Here is a 23,617-nt window from a genome sequence, read left to right on the forward strand (position 1 = left end):
AGTGACTTGACAATGGCAGCACCCTATGTACATTTTGGAGCCATTGGGGTGAAATGTGAGTACTTTTGGGGTTGGGACCCACATGAGAAGGGACGTGCACAAACTGGAGAGAGTCCAGCACATGGCAATCAAAATGATTAGGGGGTTGGAGCACATGACTTATGAGGACCTACAGGCCATATCCTGTATGTTAAGCTAAGGCAAAGTGAGCATCTCTATAGTGTGACCTTTTACTCAGAAAGGAAAATTGACCTTTATCTTGTTACTCAAATAGAGAAGTACCCATGCCTGTCTAAGACCTTTACCTAGACCAATCGACAATGGAGAATGGCATAAGGGGTTTTTCAGTGTTGTACCCACAGAATTAACAGGTACACCACAAGGGAACCTATGTGCATATGTACATGTCATCAACACGCACAAACATACTAGCCTATGAAGTAAGCGTACCCTAATGTTTTGTGGGTAAGGAATGAAATTTGGGCATAGGAGGAAGGATTTCCGGCGCTTGTGCCCTATAAAAGAGGTAACCCACCTCGCTAGAGCACATCGCTCTGTCATTCTGACTTACTTCCTCCACTCTCTATCTACTATCAGTAGGCTGTACTTGTTCTTAAACTTTAAGTTTCAAAGTAACTCGGCTAAGCTCGGTTTCCCTAAGTTTTTATTCTTTGTTTATTAGGATTTGATTTTAAGTTTAACTTAGTCAAGTAAACCCTAAGTAACATTAGCTTTTTCAAAGCACTGCATCTTTCACTCAAGAATTGAGAAACCTGAACTGCAAGGCTGGTCCTGTGTCTCTTACCACCAGGTTATCAAGGAAGGGTGTGAGTATATTAACCAAAACTTTGTTGCATATAATGCCATATGTATCTTTTGAATAGCAGTAATGCAACTGTAACTTTATAACTCAATTAAATTAAATAAAATGTAAGCTAATAAATTACATTTTCATCCTATTTTCCAAATTAATATTATTAGTACACCCTAAATCAGGCTACATGGGACAGAGAGTTGGAGTGCAGGGGGATGAGAGCACTGGCTAGGGGGTGCAGGCTTTGGGGTGGGGTTGGAATGAGCGGTTCAGGGTGCAGTAGAGGGCTCAATGTTAGGGCAGAGAATTGGGCTGTGAGGGCTCTGGAACAAGGCCAAGAAAAAGAGAATTGAGGCACGCAGGGCCGTCCTTAGGATTTATGGTGCCCTAGGTGAGATTATTAAACTGGTGCCCCTGTGCCTGATCTGCTCTTAGCAACAGAAATATAAGCTTACACTATTGGAAAACTTGCCACATTCACGGTATTAAAACCAGTTTAACTTAATGAAGCACACTGTAATGCTGATGCACTAGCACTAAAGAAGTAGCACTATAGAAAAAATTCTGATTTGACAGAATGATGCAAATAATATAATTTTTTTAATTTGTCAAAATTGTATTGGAAATTTATATGAAGAGGTATTGAAACAAAGATTTGTTTTAATTAAAAGCAATCTTTCTGGCTTTTTTGGCTGCAAAATCAGTTTAATAAGCTGGGTTTCCAAACAGTAGGAAAATATAACCCTAGTTTTACTGCTAGGTAAAGCACAAAGTGACCAAAATGAAGTCAGCACAGAATCATCTCATCTAGATTAAGGTCGCACAGAAATGTTACAGAAGTCCTATTGTGCCTTATTTTTGTTTGGAAAGACATTAGCAATAGCAGCACATTCATATGATAAAATACATGATAAATCACTGCCTCTAAAGTTCCATCAAAACCTGACATTTTCACAGCTCTAGCATGAGCTGCTGTACAGATTCTTCACAAGGAAGTGTCCGTGGCCTTTTTAACTCATATTAACTATGTATTTACTTTATGAAAGTTGGAGAAAACATTGTGAAAACTTAAAACATTGGCTGCCCAACTTCTGGGCTGGCAAAAGCTATACTGACTCACAGGATAAAAAAAAAAGCAGGAGAATCTTAGTACAACATATGGTCAGTCTATACCAGGGGTCAGCAACCTTTCAGAAGTGGTGTGCCAAGTTCACTGTAATTTAAGGTTTCTCGTGCCAGTAATACATTTTAACGTTTGTAGAAGGTCTCTCTCTCTATGTGTATATTATATAAATAAACTATTGTTATTATCTGAGGTCCTACTCAGGCCACTGCCAGCTGAGTAAATGGAACCCCATACCGGGTGCAGGCTGAGCGGGGCTGGTGGCTGGAACCCTAGACAAGGATCCCAGGCCCTGCTCAGCCTGCTGCTGGTCTGGGGTTCTGACCACCAACTCCTGCCAGCCAGGATCCCGGCCGCCAACCCCCCTCAGCCTGCTACCAGCCTGGGATTCTGCTCACCCAGGCTGGCAGGAGGCAGACAGGGGCCGGCGGCTGGGCTCCTGACTGGCAAGGGGCCGGCAGCCGGAACCCCGGAGTAGCAGTAGCTGAGTGCTGCCGGCACCCCAGACTGGCAGCAGACCGAGCCACTCAGCCCTCCACCGGCCGTGCTCAGCCCGCCACCAGCCCACTCAGCCCGCTGCCGGCTGAATGAATGGAACCCCAGGCTGACAGCAGGTTGAGTGGTTCAGCGGCCTGCTCAGCCCGCTGCCAGCCTGGGGTTCCTTGGGGGGTCCCCAGGCCAGCAGCAGGTGCTGAGTGGGGCCGACGACCGGTATCCCAGCTGGCAATAGGGCAGCAGCTGGAACCCCAGAGCAGTGATGGGCTGAGCCGCTCAGCCTGCCGCTGCGTACCATCAAAAATCAGCTCACCTGCCACCTTTGGGACGTGTGCCGTAGGTTGCCGACCCCTGCTTTATACACTAGTAAGGAGATGAGCATATTACAGTTGTTGGAGGGCTCTTATCAGGAGTAATAGGCTATAGGAAAGTCAGTCGACATTTTTTGTTTCTCTGATGAAAACTGGTCCACTCCCTGCTTCAAACCAAACCTGTCACTAATAATTGTCAACAACTTAATTTTCTGTTTTTGGCTAAGATATTGATTTTTTTTAAAAAAAAATATTGAAATTGGATTCAGGATTGTTAGCAAGAATTTTTGGCAAACAAAGTTGTTAAATGACAATCTAAATGGCAACACAGTACTGCTTTCATGCTTGGCTCACCCCCAGCCTGCTGGTCCAACAGCTGCAGTAGTAGACCCCAAAATCCACCTCTTGGGGTGCAGAATAGCAACAGCAGCAGCAAACCCTCAGGTCCAATCACACGCCAATGGGCACCACCACCAGCCTTACGGACCATGGTGAAGTTAGCCCAGCATCTGATCTCAGGGACAGGTCACCCATGGAGCCACAGCAGCTCATCCTGCCCTGTGCAGTTCCCCCGGGATGAGATGGATCGGTGGCAGCTGCCAGCCCGGGGGGAGGCGCTCCCCAGCTAGGGTGACCAGATCCAGATGTCCTGATTTTATAGGGCCAGTCCCGATATTTGGGGCTTTGTCTTATATAGGCACCAATTACCCCCACCTAGAGTGACCAGACAGCAAGTGTGAAAAATCAGGACAGGGGGTGGGGGTGGGGGTAAAAGGAGCCTATATAAGAAAAAGACCCCAAAATTGGGACTGGCCCTATAAAATAGGGATATCTGCTCACCCTACCCCAACCCCCTGTCCTGATTTTTCACACATCTGGCTAACCCCATCCCAGCCCCGTGTGACATTCCAATCCTGGCTCACTGCCCAGGAAGTGAGTTACTTTCACTGTCATTCCTCAGCAGGCAGCCAGCCAGCCTCCTCCCCCACACCTACCCCCCAGCACCTCACCCAACCCAGCCCTGACGGAGGGGAGGGAGGAGAGAGAGAGGGATCCTCCTGAGGAGGAGGGAGAAAGGAGGGGGTGCTCCATGGGGCAGGGGGGGGAGAAGAATGGATGTTATGGGGGACAACAAAGGACACTGGTTCCAGAGCTGCAGAGCCTGCCTCACCTCACCTCAGCCGGGGGGAAAGAGTCACACTCACAGATGAGCTCCTTCCCCAACCCCTACCCCCTCCCCTTCCCAGAGACCCCAGCAGCCAATCCCCTCCCTCAGCCTGTGCTGCATTCGGCTCTCTCTAGGACCCAGCAGCCTGCTCTTACATGCTCCACTGCTTCCCGTCTGTCCAGACTCCCAGCAGAGCAGTGCCCCCAGACCTAGTGGTGCCCTAGGCAGCTGCTTATGGCTAATGACGGCCCTGAAGACATGAGAGAGAGATCAGGCTAGAGCAGAAAGTGGTTGGGGGGGGGGTGTGTGTGAAGGGTTTGAAATGCAAGGAGAAGAAAAATCTTTCTCCTGCTCCCTCTCATCAGAGCATCTAAAAACCAGATGAGAGATACCTCTCCCCCACTGCAACATCAACTCTGGTGGGCTTGGGCTGAGGGAGGATCTTCTCTCCCCAGCTGCTCCAGCACGCCTGGGTTGGATCATGGACACCTCCCCACACAGATCTGGTGTGCCTGGCCTGGGACAGGGGAGGGGCTCCTCTCCTCTCCATTGGGGACATGGTGGGATGAGAGATGTGACAGGGCTTTACGGGAAATCATTATTTGCCTGATTCATGTGCCAGTCCTAGTCCTTGCTGACCCAAACGAACGGTTTAGCATGCATGCTGATGCCAGTTTGGAGGGTCTGGGAGCACTCTCCTACCAGGAAGTGGAAGGTAAATGTAAATCTATGGCCTTTGCCAACTGAGGACTGTCTGATAGCGAAACTCGCTATCCCATCCACCAGCTGCAGTTCTTGGCCTTGAAATGGGCCATGACTGAGAAATTTCCAGACTACTTGTCCGGTGCTCAGTTTCAGGTATGGACAGAGAACAATCCACTGACTTCTGTGTTAACAAGGGCTAAGCTGGATGCTACAGGGCAGAGATGGGTGGCTACTTTTGCTAGCAATAACATCAGCATTCAATACCAATGAGTTGGTATAACAGGGAGTGTGATGTATCAGGACCACCAATTCTTGGCTGGGGGGGAGGGTGTAAGCAGGGTCAGAATGAACTATACCCTGCCATCTGTTGGTGATGTGATGCAAAGGCATTTAGTTGCTGATGTGCATGGTCACACCCACCCCGCATTGCATGATGGGGGTGCTTGTCCAAATGGTGATTTTGGCTGCTGTGGGATCTCCAAACTCTTTCTTATTAGAGCAAGAGTAATTAAGTGTAGTAATCCTGGTGACATGAATCAAGAACAGTAGAACGGTACTTAGCAGTTCTTGATTTTAGAACTCACCCAAACCAACATAAAAATCTTTAGACAAGGCACATGGGTTCCAAACAATGGCAAGTTAAAAGAGATTGAAAATCAATATTTGTGTTTTGCACCATGGGATTCTTTAGCAATCTCTAAACACATATTTTATGATTTTCTTCTTTTTAGTTTAAAAATTGAACTAATTATTAACCTTTTTTAAATAATGTGTTATAGCATACACTGAAAATCTTCAATGCAGAAGCAGGAATTTTAGTTACACTTAAACAGGTTGTCTTTGATGGTACTTAAAATATAAAGTTGGTAGAAATATACCGCTGCATAAGAACCTGGTAGAAAAGTTTTGCAGGAAGAATTAGCAGAGCGAGATTGTTAGTCACAGGACACTGGGTGGGTTTATGCAAATACTGGACTCTTGGACGGGGGAAGGGGGGGGCACACGACTTCTGCAGGACATGCACATGCATGCAGTGGATAGACAAGCAACAGCAAGGAACTGGATTGGTATTGAGCGAAAGTTCTGTGGGAAGGAACCGAAAAGAGCAACAGGGCTGTGGTACAGCGCTCGCATACACTTTCTTTGGCCTGTTTTGCTGGAAGAGTTAGCAGAACGAGATTGGACAGGACACTGGGTGGGTTTATGCAAATACTGGACTCTTGGACGGGGGCAGGGGGGGGCACACGACTTCTGCAGGACATGCACCACCGCTGCAACTAACGTTTGCTACTTCAATCTCTAACAAAACACCTTTTACCTCTCAGGACTAAAATACACCGTGAATGAGATCTAACAGCATAAGCTTAGGGTGAGCAACTGCAGCACTCCCAACAATTTGAAGAGATTCAAAACCACCTCTGCCTCTGTCTTTCCACACCAGGGACAGCAGAAAGGACATCAGCAGCACCTGCAAGACACCAACAAACATCCATTTCTACCTCCCACCACAAACGGCTGTTAGGAACCCATACCCCTTAATGGTGAGTACTTTTCAGGAGAGGGTGATGTTCTCAGGCCTCAAATGCCAGGTACAGTTACTCTGTCCTTGATCCAAAATCAACAGGAAAATACACTGGATTACTCCTGCCCCAATAACAAAGAGACTGGGGATATCGCAGCAGCTGAAATGACCGTTTGGACAAGCACTCCCATCATGCAATCCGGGGTGGGTGTAACCATGCAAATGACATCAGCCCCAAAAGGCCTTGACAACACATCACCAACAGATGGCAGGGCAGACTTCATACTGACCCTGCTTCAACTAGATTGTGGCAAAGATTCCAAAACACCGAACGTTAAAACTCACCAAACGCGGGTCAATCCATCCTCATCGTCGTAACCGTCGTTATATTCCACACCCGAACGTAGCCCTCATATGGACAACATACCCTCCTAACTCAGTATCTGTACGTTAACCTTTACCCCCGTCAGAACTATTGCAGATTATGTATTCCTTATGCCACCCGATCTTAAACTGAATTTTGCATCCCTTGGGTAAGCTGTACGTTGTTCCCTGAGCACCAGAAACTTCTATGCCGAAACTCTGTACTGTACACTTTTTTTTTCTTTGAACGTCATCTTAATAAAAAGTTGACTTTTGTTCGCGATCCCGGCTCCTGTTCCTTTGCAAGGCGTGTGCGTTTGCTCCGGGTTTTAGTCTGCTAATACTTTGGGGGGGCGATTGAGCCAGACGCGCTTGCCTGCTGCAGACACGGATCCAAGGCTGAACCTCGTCCCCCACAAGCTTGAAAGCTTAACTGAAAACTGTTTAAGAAGTGCTCCCGTCTCCGGCACTCAGCTACCCAGCTCCCAATGGGGTCCAAACCCCAAATAGATCCCTTTTACCCTGTAGAAGCTGTAAAATCCTGTGACCAGGGCAGCTGCCTAGCAGCCTGCGCATCTGCCTGCCAGCACGAGAGCGCGTAAGGCACTAATCCGGATAGTGGCGGCTAGGTGGCAGGGGGAGGGTGTGAAGAAGCAGCAGAGTGGCGGAGCGTGCTGGGCCCATAACCCAGAGGTCGATGGATCGAAACCATCCTCTGCTATGCGTGCGCTTGTTTCTTTTCCCTCTGGGCCTTCAAGCGAGCCGGTGACCAGCAGAGCACCAAGAGCCTAGGCCATGAGGCAAGAGGTGGCTGAGGCGAAGCGGCCTGCCAGGGAGTTCCCCGGCACCTGTGGCTGCCTGGGCTGAAGGCAAGAGGGAGGCCTAGGCGTGGTGAGGGCCTCCTGTCCTGGAATGAGGCTGCAGTGCTTCCTGGTCCCCTTTTCCCACCACCCCGGCAGGCGGCTGCTGCGGGAGAACACGAGGGAGGCTCTGGGGGCGCTAGGCAGCGCTGTCAGGGGAAAGAGCCGAGGCTCCGGACTCGACCTGCCATTGACTCGCGTGGCTCTGCGCGGCCGTCAGCTGGGGCGAGCCAGGCTGCGGACGTGACTCAGGCTTGGGCTGCATGGCCGTGCTTTCCTGACGAGGCCTGAGGAAGGCCAAGAGCTTTGCACAGCGTACAGGGAAGTGGGAGGGAGGCGTCTTTGAGCCGGCGTGTCTCCTCCGCTTCTCCCTTGCTGCTTGGGCGGAGGCGGGAGGGAGCGAAATGTTCCCAGCTGAAAGTTTTTGTGCTCGGCCTTGAGGATTAAGCCTGAGCCTCCGGCACGGCTGCTGGCAGATGGGTTTCTGAATGGCATCCAGCCCGCTCTTTGGACCACCAGCTGAAAGCACTGAGGCCAAGAGGCAGCAAAATGGGACCTTTGAGGCTCCCTCACCGGCCTCGGGAAAGCAAGGAAGTAGCACGGGCTTAGCATCGTCCCTGGGTGGGCTCGAACCACCATCCTTTCGGTTAACAGCTGAACGCGCTGACCCATTGCGCCACAGGGACACGGAGGGGCAAGGCTGTATTGAGCACAAAAGCCGGGCATCAGCTCAGGGTACGGTATAGCACATGCATGCAGTGGTTAGACAAGCAACAGCAAGGAACTGGATTGGTATTGAGCGAAAGTTCTGTGGGAAGGAACCGAAAAGAGCACGGGGGCTGTGGTACAGCGCTCGCATACACTTTCTTTGGCCTGTTTTGCTGGAAGAGTTAGCAGTGAGAGACTGCTAGTCACAGGTCAGTGGGTGGGTTTGTGCAAAGTAGGAGTGTAGCCATGGAGACCTTGCCCCACGTCCTGTACAGCTGCAGGCCCCCCGGCAGAGCCTGGCAGCTGTGCCACAACGCCGTCCAGGACCGCCTGGTGAAGGCCATCGCCCCGCACCTGGGAGAGATCGCTGTCAATCGCGCCATCCCCGGCACCGACAGCCCACTGCGCCCGGACATCGTCATCACGGATGAGGACCGGAAAAAGATCATCCTCGTCGATGTGACGATCCCGTTCGAGAATAGGACCACGGCCTTCCACCAAGCCTGAGCCCGCAAACTCGAAAAGTACGCTCCCCTGGCTGACACCCTGCGAGCAAAGGGCTACGAGGTCTACACCGATGCTCTGATCGTTGGGGCCTTGGGCGCCTGGGACCCCCTTAACGAGCGCGTGCTGCGGACCTGTGGGGTGGGCCATCGCTACGCGCGGCTCATGAGATGCCTAATGGTCTCGGACGCTATTCGGTGGTCCAGAGACATTTACACAGAGCACGTCACCGGCCACCGTCAATACCAAGAGTGAGCCGGCGTGACTTCGTGCACCCACAAGGGGGAAGAGACCTGTAAACTTCCCCTGTTGGACTTTATCCCCTGAGCCCAGAACCAACCGAACTGAACTCTGCCCTGTGAGGGGCACCCTATCACCATTACCCAGTCCGCTCATTTACTCACGCCCACGACTATCCATAACCTGTTTGTATGAGTGATGTGCCCTCACTGCTTGCTGGCTGTACCTTGAACTCTCCCACCGTATACCCCGCATTGGGGACATGACAGACCGTGTATATGTATATGCCATCCAATACCAAAACGCTAACATCCCCCTACAACCTGTATGTAACCCCCAATGACACAATAACTGACGCCTCAAACACTTTATATTGTTTATTTTTAAATATTCTCTAAGGAACTGTCTTTGAAGAGAAGGAAGGAGAGGAACCAGCGAGAGGAGGGAGGCTGAAAGACTTCTCTCTCTTTGAACAGAATTCTGTGTTAATGGTTCTTGCTTTGAATTCCTCAATTGGAGTCATTTCGGGGAAGTGATCCTCACTTAGTTACCTAATTTTCAAAGTCATGTGAATGGTGTTTGGTGCGTGTCTGGGAGCTCGTCATGGCGAGGTAGAAAGCAGTGGGGGCAGAGAGGCTGTGTAACAGCCAAGCGTGTTAGCCTTGTTTTTTGGCTCTTTAGAGCTCAGATCCAAGGGTATATTATTTCTTTTGTTGGGTAGTGAGTCATCTATTGGACTTTGATTTATTGTCTTGTGTCTGCAGGTAGTAAATCAATCACCAAATGTGCTCCTGTTGATTCTGCAACTTTACCAGGGTAAGAGGTAGGAGTAGAGTGGATGGGGGAGCCCCACCTGTCAATCCTGTGCTGTGAGGACAGGAGGTAAGTCAAAATAAGATATATCAAAATCAGCTACACTATTCTTGTAGCTGAAGTTTTGTGTTTTACATTGTCCCTGTTCCCCCACCCTTCCCCCAGTGTAAACCAGGCAAAAGTGTAAGTAGTCTCTTAGCCTATCCATGCTGTGATCAAGTGTCTAGGTCAAATTTATAGAAGTGTTTTTTTTAGGAATTGTTTTTATACAGTCGATTGTGTGTGTCCCAACACAAAGGGCTCTAAGTGCATTAAGTCACTGGACTGCATCCACAGTACCAAGGGAGCGTCGACTTCTGGAGCGTTGCAATTTGGGTAGCTGTGGGTAGCTATCCCACAATCTCCGCTGTCCATTGGGATTCTGGGTTGAGATCCCAATGCCTGATGGGGCAAAAACAGTGTTGCGGGTGATTCTGGGTACATGTCATCAGACCCGCCTCGCCCTCCCTCCCTCCGTGAAAGCAACAGCAGACAATCATTTCGCACCTTTTTTCCTGGGTTACCTGAGCAGATGCCATACCACGGCAAGCATGGAGCCCGCTCAGCTCACCGTCACACCGTACGTCTCCTGGGTTCTGGCAGACATGGGACTGCATTGCTACACAGCAGCAGCTCATTGTCTTTTGGCAGCAGAAGGTGCATTATGATTGGTAGCCGTTGTCATTGTACTCCTAGGTGCTCTTTTAGCTGATCTCAGTGAGATCAGTTGGGGTGCCTGGGCAGACAAGGGAGTGACTCAGCCAGCTCATTCCCATCTTCTGCCAAGCAGCCAGGCGATGACGATGGCTAGCAGTTGTACTGCCCCGTTTGCTACCAGCCTAAAATGTAAAAGCTAGATGGATCAAAACAAGAAATTGACCTGATTTGTTTTGTGAAATCAACGGCCTGCTAAACCCACGGTTTTGAGTTCAATCCTTGAGGGGGCCATTCTGTGTGACAGTGTTTGTGTTTCTTCTTGATGCAAAGCCACCCCTTTTGTTGATTTTAATTCCCTGTAAGCCATGCCGTCAGTCGCCCCTCCCTCCATCAGAGCAATGGCAGACAATTGTTTCACACCTTTTCTCAGCGCAGAACCAGAAGCTGCAAAAGCAAAACCAGGCAAGGAGACGACAGCAGTGAGGTGACAAGAGTGATGAGGACATAGACATGGTCATAGACTTCTCACAAAGTATGGGCTGGGCAATGTGCCCCGGCAATGTGCACATCATGCTGATGAGCTCTGCATGGTCACCTGTGCTGATCAGCACACCACGCTGGCCAAACAGGAAATGAAATTAAGAAGTTTGCAGGCCTTTTCCTGTCTACCTGGCCAGTGCATCTGAGTTGAGAGTGCTGTCCAGAGTGGTCACAATGGAGCACTCTGGGATAGCTCTGGAGGCTAATACCTTCAAATTGTGTACACCACTACCCTAAATTCGACCAGGCGAGGCTGAGTTCAGTGCTAATCCCCTCGTCGGAGGTGGAGTAAAGAAATCGATTTAAAGAGCCCTTTAATTTGAAAAAAAGGGCTTTGTCGTGTGGATGGGTCCAGGGTTAAATCGAGGTAACACTGCTGAATTCAACCTAAAGTCATAGTGTAGACCAGGCCTCCGAGAGATTTTATAGCTACTGGCTGGCTGGGTGTCCAAAAAAGGGAGCAACCCTCCCCCCCAGCTTCCATTGATCACACTTGGTAACTACTAAGCAGAAGCACAGAATCATAGATTGATTTGCTGAGTCTCCTGCAGGCTTCCTAACAGCACAGCAGGGCTGCTCTTGGATCTGCACAATGTTGTTTCGTTTAGCAGTGACTGTGAAGGCACTTCCAGCTATTTGGCCGTGGGAACTCTGGTATTAAGTGGACACCCTGTGTATGGCTGTATTGCTTGTAGATTTATATATTCTGTATTGATGTTACCAAATGGAGTATTTTGTAGCTGTCTGCTATAATTTGTTTAACTTGTATGAAATATGAATATGCTCCCTCAGACTTAACTACCTGCCTTTCACACACTCCCTGCCCCTCGCTCTCTGGGGTGGGAACAAGCCACCAGCATGTGGGTCCATTGGATTTTTTTTTATTTAATTACTTCTCATTGTTAAATTATTTATGAGTGTTTTTTAAATTTCATTGCAGTGTGTTTTCTTCCTGCCACTGTCACCTGGCAGCTCAGGGATGTGAGATTCTCCTCCATTGTGTTTCTGCCTACGGAAAAAGAAGAGAGATCACACCTCAGTACTTTTGGAAATAAAAGCAACCTGGAAACAAACCAGCTGTCTCCTCAGTGTGCAGTTTGTGTCTCTTTTGCTGCAGTTGATGTGTGTGCAGCATGTGTGGTGCACAGGGGCACTGTGTGCTCACATGGGAATTCACCACCCTTGGTGCAGGATTTGACTTGTTCCTGGAGTGAATGTAGCACTGTGGAGTGTCAGGCACAGGCTGCATGACCCCTTCCATTTATCCTTGGCGCAGATACAGCCCAGGCAGTGCTAGTGCAACCTCCCATCCTGCTGCCCTCCACCATCATCTGCACAGCCCACCTGTCAGGGCAGGAGGGGAATGTTGCTCCATGGATCCTGGTTCTCAGATGGGGCTGCCCTGGGATGGGGGTGTGTGGTTGCATCCATTAGGTCACCAGACTGAGCCTTCTAATATCCTTGGGGATTGTTCCCAAGATCCAGGACTTTGTGCTCAAACAAAGAAACATCTCCCAGCTTCCTGGTTGAAAATAAGGCCCTTTCCTTGCAATATAGAGGAAAGAAACAGATCTTCACCCCAGATGGGACTTGAACCCACAATCTCTGGCTTTGGAAGACAATGCCTTATCCATTTGGCCACTGGGGCCCTGCTGTACAGCTGTTGAAGAGATGGAAATTTCCTCTCATAAATGCACATTCCTCGCATTTGCTTCAACACTAAATAGCCCCTTTATGTGCCTTCGAGAAATGTCTGCATCCCCTGGCAGCGAGGCAACTGGGCAGGTGGCTGACAGAGCTGAGCACCACCTTTCTGCCAGCCATCTTTAGAGAAGAACCCCACCCTAGCGTCACCCCTGCCTCCTTCAGCACCTCCACGGCTGTGGCTCTGAGTGGCAGTAGGATGATTAGGGGGCGAATCCGGGGCTGGAAGGGGGGTAAGGTCGGCCTGTAAGGAGTAACCAGGTGGGGCAGACCCAGGGGGAGGCTGTGGGCTGCTGGTTGGTTGTTGGGATCCGAGCTCTAGATCAAAGCTGCACAGTGACCTGACACCCAGGGTTATAAGGCCGACACAGTGACCCCCTTACTGGCCTCGGTGACCCTCAAACCCTTGTTACTAAGGGCATTGAGGAGTCTCTGTCCCTTAAAGCTTCTGGGAGCTCCCCAGCAGGCTGCGGGCGTCAGCCGCCTCCTGCCTCACAGGTTAGACTCTTGGCACCGTGCCAGCCGCCCCCTCGCTTGCAGGCCCAGTGTAAGAAGCAGGAGGCCTGGTGCTGGCAGAAGAGGGTTTTGATTAATCAACCTCTGTGTGATGGGCACAGGACGCTTCCACTGTGTCCCTCTGCTGGCTTTTCTTCAGCAGCGCCTAGCGGCCCTGGCTCCAGGCTAGTGCCTGGTCAGCTCTGGCACTGGCAGGAAGCACTGCAGGGTGCTGGGCAGCGGCCCTGGCAAACCAGCTGCTGGTAGGTGTCTCTCTGGTATCATGGGTCAGTGAGTGCAGCTGTTAATGGAAAGGAGGGGGGGTTATGCTCCCCCAGGGATGCCACTGAAGGCTCCTTGTGGGCTCCTCAAGGTCTGCTGGGAGCCGTGATGTCCCCCTTTTGCCACGTTGAAGGCTCCCTCCTGGACACAGTGGATTCACCTGCTGCCTACAAGAGTGTGGGGGCCGCGCTGCAAAAGCGCATCTCCCAGCAGCCATGCCAGAGCCTCAGGTTTAATCCTCAAGGCCGAGCGCAAAACCTTCAGCCGGGAACATTTCGCTCCCTTCCCGCCTCCGCCCAAGCGGCAAGGGAGAAGCGGAGGAGACAGGCCGGCTCAAAGACGCCTCCCTCCCACTTCCCTGTAGGCTGTGCAAAGCTCTTGGCCTGCCTCATGCCTCGTCAGGAAAGCGCGGCCATGCGGCCCAAGCCTGAGTCACGTCCGCAGCCTGGCCCGCCCCGCCCCGTCTGACGGCCGCGCAGAGCCACGCGAGTCAATGGCAGGTCGAGTCGGGAGCCTCGGCTCTTTCCCCTGACAGCCACACACACAGCGCTGCCTAGCGCCCCGAGAGCCTCCCTCGTGTTCTCCCGCAGCAGCCGCCTGCCGGGGTGGTGGGAAAAGGGGACCAGGAAGCACTGCAGCCTCATTCCGGGACAGGAGGCCCTCACCACCCCCAGGCCTGCCTCTTGCCTTCAGCCCAGGCAGCCAGAGGTGCGGGGGAGCTCCCTGGCAGGCCGCCGCCTCACCCAGGAAATAAGGAAAAGGCAATGAATGACTAAGTCAGGAAATAACAAGTAAATGAAGAGGTTTGTCAAATGGGTTTCTGCCCGATTTACCATTTTCTCAGCTACCGCTCAAAGTTAAAGACCTAAAGTCGACCTATCGGCATAAGTACAGATGGTTAGAATGGAATTAAAAGGAGCTGCTGTCACAACTGTTAGGTGCCTGCAAGCAGCATGCAGACCGTTTAAAAACACTGCAATTAGAGGCTCAGATGAAACGTTTGCCCTAAATCAGAATCGACAATAGGAGGACCAGCAGAACGCCACTCTGGGTAAACGGCCGAGTAATGGAGGCTGTTAGAGGCAAAAAGTCATTCCTCAAAATTTGGAAATCAGATCCTAGTGAGGATAATAGGAAGGTGCAAAACTCTGGCCTGTTAAGTGTCAAAGTGTAACAAGTCAGGCCAAGAAAGAATCTGAGAAGCAACATGCTAAAGACACAAAAGCTAAACATAAATCCGGTCAGTGCGAGTCCTGGTCTGTCCCTGCAGAAAGGTGAACCCCCTCTGTGGCTGGAGTGAGCTCCTCTAAGCCGACCTCACTACAGACGTGCGCCAGGTAGTGCTCATTGTAAAAATGTTTCCTCTGAAGGTTGGAAAAACGGGACCAGCGGGCCTCAGGCCGGCTGACACAATTAAAATCCCCCCCAACAACAAACATCATGCAGTCCAGAGGAAGGGAGCCTTTGATCTTCCCTCTCATGCCTTAACTGGGGACCATACACACTAATATAGCAGTAACCAGTGCCACAGAGCACAAAGCCCACCAGCAATGCCCTCCCTGGTCTAAGCTCCACCACCTTCTGTACTCGCACCGTGAATGTGAAGAACAAGACTCCAGCCCCATCATTCTTCCCTGTCCAGGAGGCCTTTCCTCCAATCAACCTCTGCCTATTGAGCTACCCTAGAGTTGTTAATGTGCATTTCCTGAACACCCACCATGGCCAAGTCCAGCTGCTCCAAGGCACTGAACAGCAAGCACCTCCTCCTGGGCCCCCAAATCCCTGCCACCTTCCACACGGCCACTTTCACAGATGCCCCTTCCCTGGTACTGCCCTTGCTCAACTGCGCAGAGGAGTTTTCATCCCCAATGCCTGCCTGCCACTGCCCAGCAGCCCTCTGGCACCATTCCTGAGGGCCACCACGTTCGGAAAGACAGCTCTCATCTCTCAGGGGCCCCATGAGAATACAGTATTGCAACTTTTTTAATGGAAAGGGCCCCCAAAATTGCTTTGCCCTAGGCCAACCCTGCTCACCTTGGGTACAGGCACCGCTGTGCTTCCAGAGAACAAGCTGCCACAGGACTTGCGAAAGCCTGGGGTTAAACCAGGGACCTTTAAATCTTCAGTCTAACACTCTCCCAACTGAGCTACTTTGGCAGCTGCTTGAAAGTATTTTGGCCCGTTGCTTCTCTGCTTGGGATGTTTTTGCAGCAGTTGAAAAGCAGGTAGGAAAGCAGGGCCAGCCCCCGAGTGGGGCCTCTGACCGTTCCCACTCAAGGGGCTCCTTTTGGCAGTGGGGCAGGAGATATTTCCCACAAGAGGCTCCTACGCTGCCTCATCCCCCAAGACCCCTCCTCCCGCTCACTGCTCTGCACCCCCTCCCACCCTCACTCACCCTTACAGTCATTACAAAGTGGCAAGGCAGAGCTCTCCCATTTTTAAAAGCCCTGGGGTGTTGTTCCCCCCTGTCCAGGCACCCCTGGGGCCCTGCACTTCACACAGCTCTCCCTGATTTCAGCTGTTAGTGAGGGAGCCTCACTGCTAGCGCAGACTGGGCAGTTTCTTGCATGAGAGACACTGTCCCAAAGCAGGACTAATGCTTAGAGCTGGTTATCAGTGATTTCAGCTCTGTTGGTCTGCAGCAAGACTCTCCATTGAGTCTGAACCAGCTCTGTTATTACACAGGGAAGAACAAAAGGGTCAAATGGGGCCTGGAACCCTTAAGAAGAATCCACCCCACCAAGTACAACACTTGTCGCTACCTGCTCTCAACCCCACTGAGAATGTTTTGGGGTCACTCCTTGCCTGTATCAACCTAGGGGTCTCAGATAAGCATAGCTAACAGGTGCTCCAGTGATGCAATTGGTTAGTGCACAGTACTTATAGGGCAGTGGTGAGAGGAGCTATGCTGAGGTTGTGAGTTCAAGCCTCACCTAGAGCACTGGCTTTCATTAACCATGTGGGACACTGAGGAGGGGAGGAGTCAGAAATGCCCCCTTCAATTATTACCTCTTCTCCAGAGCACAGGTGAGAATCTACAATCCTCTCTCTACCCCCCAGCCCCTGTGCCAGGATCCCTCAAGCAGAGCCTGGAGTCCTGCCCATGGCATCTGTACTATTGACAAAGACTAAGTGACAGGGACAAAACACTCAAATCCTGCCTGGTGCGGGGAGCCAGGTTTGCTCTTCAAATTCTGTCGTTGGTACATTTCCAGGCCTGGGAATGTCCCACAACAGCATTTAATGGGAAGCTGCCTGCAGAACAGTTACACTGCACAGAGCTCCTGTGGAGGAGGGGTGGGAATTAGTCACAATTTGAGGATCGTTTGGGAAATGAGCCTTTGCTGACAAGGTTTGTCTCTGTTCATATTTCACCTTCAGGTGTTATGTTGAGGGATCTTTAGTATATTTTTGTGAGGTTAATAACTATCTCCTCAACTTTATTTACTCAACTTAAAAATTGGTGTCACTTGATTTTTGCATCTCCCTGTGAAAATACAACTGACACGTGTGGCTTTCTACAGGGGGTCATGATGTTAAAGTTGGGGAATTCAGTTTCTGTATTTGGTTGGGGGGGTGTTACTTTTTTACAGCTGCCTCACGGCCAGGCACACTGGGCTGTTAGCTGCACCCACTGTCTTTGCCAGGGGCCCCTGCTGAACCCTGGGGGCTGCACTGCCGTGCTGGGGTGACTCTGCAGGGGGAGAAGCTGCTGGGAACAAGTGCAGGAAGGAGACGGGGTCACTATTCACAATCTGAACTGCACAATTTTCCAAATTTGGGACTAGATTCATAGATTCATAGACTTAAGGTCAGAAGGGACCATTATGATCATCTAGTCTGACCTTCTGCACAATGCAGGCCACAGAATCTCACCCACCCACTCCTGTAACAAACCCCTGACCTATGTCTGAGTTACTGAAGTCCTCAAATCGTGGCTTAAAGACCTCAAGGTGCAGGGAATCCTCCAGCAAGTGACCCGAACCCCACGCTGCAGAGAAAGGCGAATGTCCGAGAACTATTCTAGGGGAAGGTGAATGCAGAGCAATGACACTGGAGATGCCCAGACCTCCAGTGGGGGCAGCATGGAAATTAATAATGGGAAGATCATTTGTGAAATTAGTCGTCACTGACAAGATTTGTCTCTGTTCCTATTTCATGCTGTGGTGTTAGTTAGAGGAATCAGTACAGATTTTTACTATATTGATTAAACACTTACTTTTATTTACCCAAGCCAAAAACTTAGTGTCACTTATTTTTTCTCTCTCCTAGCAAGAATGAATTGAATTTCGTGACTTTCTGGAAAGTGCAGCAAGATTAAATGTGGGGAATTCAGTCTCTGTGTTTGTGAGCTGATGTTTTCCTCTCACAGGTCAGTGCCTGCATTGAAATACGCAGAGGGATCTAAGGGCTGGTGTACGCTGGGCACTGAACTTGGCAGAGCGACGTCTCTCAGGGTGTGAAAACCCCCCACCCCCAAACCCATAGAGTTAAGGTGATCTAAGCCCTGGTTAGATAGTGCTAAAGAAAAGGAAGGATTGTTCTGTCCATGTAGCTATTACAGGGATGAGAAAAACCCTCCAGTCACTGTTTACTCCAAAGTGCTATAGCAGTGCCACAGCAGTGTTTTAAGTGTAGACAGAGTGAAACTAGATCTGGTGCCAATTTGCACTGTGGATGCTCAGCTACTAGAACTACAATAGTAACAACAATAGCGCAGTGCTTGCGTAGTTGGCAGGATTTGAACCTGCGCAGGGAGACCCCAATGGATTTCTAGTCCATCACCTTAACCGCTCGGTCACAACTACTTGATATACATTTGTTTCACTACATGATGATTCTGTTCTCACTGAATTGTCACTTCAAATTGCTCAGACCAAGCAGCAGCGGTAGAGCTGCCGCCGAAGCGCCGCTGATCAGGGTAGAGCTGCGCCCCTCCACTTTGCGCACCCGAGGCAATTGTCTCACTCCCCTCACCCTTGTTACGGTGCTGCAAACTCCATCCCAGAGCCTGCACCCCAGCACCCCTCCCCCACCCAAACTCCCTCCCAGAGACCCACCCCTTCTGCACCTAAACTCCCCCCAGAGCCTGCACCCCTCCTGCACCCCAGTCCCCAGCCCCAGCCCAGGGCCTGCACCCTAGACCTCCTCCCCCCACCCAAACTTCCTCCCAGAGCCTTAGGCAGGTAGAGGGTGGAGTTTTGGGGGGCGGGTTCTGGGCAGTATGAGTGACATTATTGGCCCACTGGGAGGACTGGAGGACTGGACCTGGCCCTAAGGTAAATTGAGGTTGAGACCCTGCTTTAAGGTATTGGAGCAATGCTGGAGAGACTGACGGGCAGGGAGCTGGGGAGCCGTGTGTGCCCCAAGGAGAGTTGTTGTTGTGCTCTGGTGACACAGAGCGGGGGTGGGGAGTTTGTAAGCTGTGGTGTTTGTATAGAGATAAAGTTTACTAACCCCCAGGTTAAAAACTGTTCCTGCTCTGGGCTATACATAACACTCTTTGTTGAGAGTATAGCTCAGTGGTTGAATGTTTCCCTGCATAATAATGGGTTCCTAATGCCCTCCCTGGTCGAAGCTCCAGCACCTTCTGTACTCGCACCGTGAATGTGAAGAATAAGACTCCAACCCCATCATTCTTCCCTGGCCCGGAGGACCAGAGAGATGGGCCCATCCACCAATCACCCTCTGCCCATCGTCCTATCCCAGTCCTGACCTCCAGACTCACAGCTCTAGCAGTGCCCCTCACTCCCGACCCACAGCCCCCTGGGCTCCCTGCTGAGCTCCCCAGTCACTGCGCTGCCAGTGCCCCTCACTCCCGACCCGCAGCCCCTGCTAGCCCAGTCCTGATCTCCAGACTCACAGCTCTGCCGGTGCCCCTCACTCCCGACCCACAACCCCCTGGGCTCCCTGCTGAGCTCCCCAGTCACTGCGCTCCTGGTGCCCCTCACTCCTGACCCGCAGCCCCCTGGGCTCCCTCCAGCTCTGACAGTGCCCCTCACTCCTGACCCGCAGCCCCTGCCATCCCAGTCCTGACCTCCAGACTCACAGCTTTGCTGGTGCCCCTCACTCCCGACCTGCAGCCCCCTGGGCTCCCTCCAGCTCTGACGGTGCCCCTCACTCCTGACCCACAGCGCCCTGGGCTCCCCACTGAGCTCCCCAGTCACTGCGCTGCCGGTGCCCCTCACTCCCGACCCGCAGCCCCTGCTAGCCCAGTCCTGACCTCCAGACTCACAGCTCTGCCGGTGCCCCTCACTCCCGACCCGCAGCCCCCTGGGCTCCCTGCTGAGCTCCCCAGTCACTGCGCTGCTGGTGCCCCTCACTCCCGACCCGCAGCCCCCGGGGCTCCCTCCAGCTCTGCTGGTGCCCCTCACTCCTGACCCGCAGCGCCCTGGGCTCCCCACTGAGCTTCCCAGTCACTGTGCTGCTGGTGCCCCTCACTCCTGACCCACAGCCCCTGTTATCCCAGTTGAGGCTAATCATCTAGTGGAACAAGCTCCGCAAGGGACGTGGTTAATTCCCCATCACTGCTCTGTGTAAATGAAGACCGCAGCTCTTGCTGCAAGACACCTGGTGTGTGGGTGTCCCTGTTCCCCCTTCAGAACCTCTGGTACATGGTGCTTCCCAGCTCCCAGTTCAAGATCCCCCTCATGTGGGTGCTCCCATCCAGGATCTCTGGAGGGTGTCTCTGTCCCCCACCCCATGAACTAGCTCCAGTGTGTGGTTGCCCCTGCCTGCCCCCATCCAGGATCTGTGGGTGTCTCTGTTCCCCTTTTCAAGATCCATGTTGCTTGGGTGCGTCCCTTCCCCCAAGTCAGAATCCCCAGCGTGTGGGTGCTCCCATCCCCCGTCCAGGCTCTGCAGGGGGTGTCTGTATAAAATGAGACTGTGTCTCACTGTCTTGCCCAGGCTACGCTGCAGGGGCTATTCACAGATACGATCCCACTAGTGATTATCACAGGAGATTTGATCTGCTTTGTTTCTGACCTGGGTCAGTTCACTCCTCTTTAGGCAACCTGGGGACCCGAAGCTTCCCCGGGATCACCATATTAATGCCAAACTTAGTGGGGACACCCGATTGGCACAGCCCACTGCAGCCCCAAACTCCTGAGCTCAAGCGATCCACCGGCCTCAGCCTCCCCAGGCGCTGTGATCACAGGCACCAGCCACATGGCTCGGCTGGTTACAGGGTCTCCCGCTTCCAATTTCAGGCTCAGCCTGGGAGCTCTGTGCTCTGAGTGGGTGGAAGTGTAGCCTGGAACTGAGCTGATGCACTGAGGGTTATTTGCACTGTGCGCTTCACATGGAGGTGAAAACACGGGGCACAGATCTTTGAGCACAACCCTCGTCCTGAGGAATGGGGGGGGGGCTGCATAAAGAGAGACTGGCTCTCCCACTGCCAATTGATAACAGAGTTTTGAAAGCCTCCTTTTATTGGGCGGGCTCCCCTCTCCCTAGGGGGAACTGGTGGCCCCAAACTTCCCAGAAACCAGCATAGCGAGGCCAACCTGAGCAGAGACACCTGCTCAGCACCCCGGGGTGCAGCCCTGAACTCCAGCAATCAGCTGGAGTACGCTCAGCTGCCCACCCAACAAGCCTTCGTGCCCTGCGTGTTCAGCTCCCTCCCAGCGCCAGCTTTAAACTCCGCTGCTCAGTTCTAAGCTTTGGCCACACGGGGGCAGCCCGGAGCTCAGCCAACGCCTCCCGTTGCTGGTTGCGTTTCCCGCTCCTCGTGGCAGGTTCACACCCCGCAGGCAGATCTCTGAATCGGAGCCGAACCGTTCCCCAAATCCAGCGCTTTAGCAGCAGCTTTGCTAGGAAAGCGCTGACGTCCCCAAGTAACGTAAGAGCCAGAGCGCTGTGTCCAGGATCTTCTCTTGGGCCCCTCACCGTGGTGTCTGTCAGGCGCAAGGAGAAACCAGGGAAATGTTTTCATGGCGTTTAAGGGCAGAAGGGGCCATTAGCTCAGCTGGTCTGACCCCCGAATAACACAGAATTACACCATGACACGTATTGATCCCACAGACCTTAGATCAAAGCGTTTCAGCCCTCAGGAAGGAGGCTAAACTGGGTGCCAGAGGCAGTGAACAAGGGGCCCCCAAGGCAATGGCAGGGAGCTGACGAGGTGAAATATGCCCAGATGATCCCAGCAGGCGACCCACCCCCATGCCACAGAGGTGGGAGTCCCTGTTCCTCCTGCCCTTAAGAATCTCTGGTGGTAAGTGGGTCCCCCCAGTTCCCCAGATACGAATCCTCCATGTGATTTCCCTGGCTTCACCTCCAGATAAGAACATTGTGTGGAGGGAGTGGGAGGAAGGTTGTCTGGCAGATATGTAAAGGGGGACTGTGTCTCCCTGTCTGGCCCAGGCTCCTGGGAGGAAGTGATCTCAGTGTGACTGGCTGTCTCCATTCCTCCCACCCATAAGAATCCCTGGTGTGTGGGTGCACCCTAGACCATTAATGATCTCTGGTGGGTGGGTGTCTCTGTCCCCCTAGTCAGGATCTCTGGGACGTGCCTGTATAAAAAGAGACTTTGACTCACCCAGGCTGGGCTGCCATCATGGATCAGACCAGGTCCTTCTGTGGAGGGTTTGCGTTCCTCCAAGGCCGTGATCTCAGTGTGTGTGGGTGTCCCTGTCCCTTCAACCCTTAACAATCCCTGGTGCGTGGGTGCGCTGGGCCCCATTACAATCCCCTCTGTCTTACCCCCCATGAGGGATCCGGTGGATGTGGGTGTTCTCCACGCTGCTGGGGGTGTCTGGTTCCCCTGTCCCTCCTGGTTAATGGAGTGTGTGGGTGTCCCCCCGACCGTTAAGGATCCGTGTTGTGCGGATGCCCCCATTCTTCCCATTAAGAATGGTGCAATGGAGCATAAGGGTGTGTCCCCCACCCCATGAACTAGCTCCCGTGTGTGGTTCCCCTGCCCCCATCCAGGCTCTGTGGTGTGTGGGTGTCGCTTTTCCTCTTTTCAAGAACTGTGTTGCAGGGGGGCGTCCCTCCCCCCAAGGCAGAATCCCCAGTGTGTGGGTGCTCCCATCCCCCCATCCAGGCTCTGCGGGGGGTGTCTGTATAAAAAGAGACTGTGTCTCACTGTCTTGTCCAGGCTATGCTGCAGGGGCTATTCACAGGTGCAATCCCACTACTGATCAGCATGGGAGTTTTGACCTGCTCTGTTTCCAACCTGGGCCAGTTCACCCCTTCTTAGGGAAACTGGGGACCCCAAGCTCACCATATTGATGCTGAACTTAGTGCAGACACCCGATCGGCACAGCCCGCTGCAGCCCAGAACTCCTAAGCTCAAGCGATCCACCAGCCTTAGCGTCCCCAGGCACTGGGATCACAGGCACCAGCCACGGGGCCCAACTTTTTTTGTAGCCTGGCAGCTGGAGCTTTAAACTCTGCTTGTGAGCTCTGTGCCTTGGCCAGACGGGGACAGCCTGGAACTGGGAAATGCTCCTGCTCCCCCCGCCCCCATCTCATGTCGAGCTGCAGGCGCCGCTGTCCTCCCAGGTAAGATCCCAGATGTTTCAGTGCCCCCTTCCCCCGCCCAGGTGTCCGGGTACCTCTGCCCCCCAGACAGGATCCCGGAGTGTGGATGCCCTTGTCCCCCCCATACAACATCCTGGGTGTGTGGGTGCCACTCTCCCCCCCAGTAGATCTCTGGTGGGTGGGTCCCCAGGGTGTGAGCGCTCCCATCCCCCGATACAGGATGGGGGGGTATAACTGGCTCTCCCTGACCTGCCCAGGCGGTGCTACAGCAGCTGTTCACAGGGGCAGCAACCCCACTGTCACCCTGCAGCTTTACCCTGCTCCAGGGGTGACCTGCTTCACACTCCTGTGGGAGCCCGGGGACCCCGAACTTCCCAGAATCACCTGATTGATGCCGAGCTTAGCACAGACACCGGCTCAGCCTGGCAGGGTGCTGCCCTGAGCCCTGACAATCAGCTGCCCTCTGCCTCCTGCTGCACAGCGAGGGTCCCACGCGAGAGGCTTTGGGCCCAGTTTGTTCAGGAGCGTCCCAGGCTCCAGCTTTAAACTCTGCTGGTCAGTTCTGACCTTTGGCCACACGGGGGCGGCACTAACGGTCCCATCTAAACGCTGTTTGCGTTCGGCCCTTCGGATCGCAGATTGTAACCCGCGGGCAGATCTCTGAGTGCAGCCAAATCCCTCCCCAAACTGAACATTGAAGCAGCAGCTCCCGTTGGAAAGATCAGGATTTTTGCCTTTAAAAAACAAGGGAAATGTCTACAGCGAGAGACTGAAGAAGCTCAGTT

General features: G+C 52.5%; 2 non-coding genes and 1 pseudogene across 2 annotated transcripts; 1 reads left to right on the forward strand and 2 right to left on the reverse strand.

Moving 5' to 3' along the window:
* LOC120375815 overlaps nt 1-23,617 on the forward strand; it is a 451,158-nt pseudogene that overhangs the window by 340,639 nt on the left and 86,902 nt on the right.
* On the reverse strand, nt 7,974-8,047 carry TRNAN-GUU. The gene has a single exon. It is a non-coding gene; the product is annotated as a tRNA-Asn (tRNA).
* On the reverse strand, nt 18,070-18,151 carry TRNAS-AGA. The gene has a single exon. It is a non-coding gene; the product is annotated as a tRNA-Ser (tRNA).

Source organism: Mauremys reevesii, linkage group 12 (assembly GCF_016161935.1).
Source record: "Mauremys reevesii isolate NIE-2019 linkage group 12, ASM1616193v1, whole genome shotgun sequence".
Lineage (NCBI taxonomy): Eukaryota > Metazoa > Chordata > Testudines > Geoemydidae > Mauremys > Mauremys reevesii.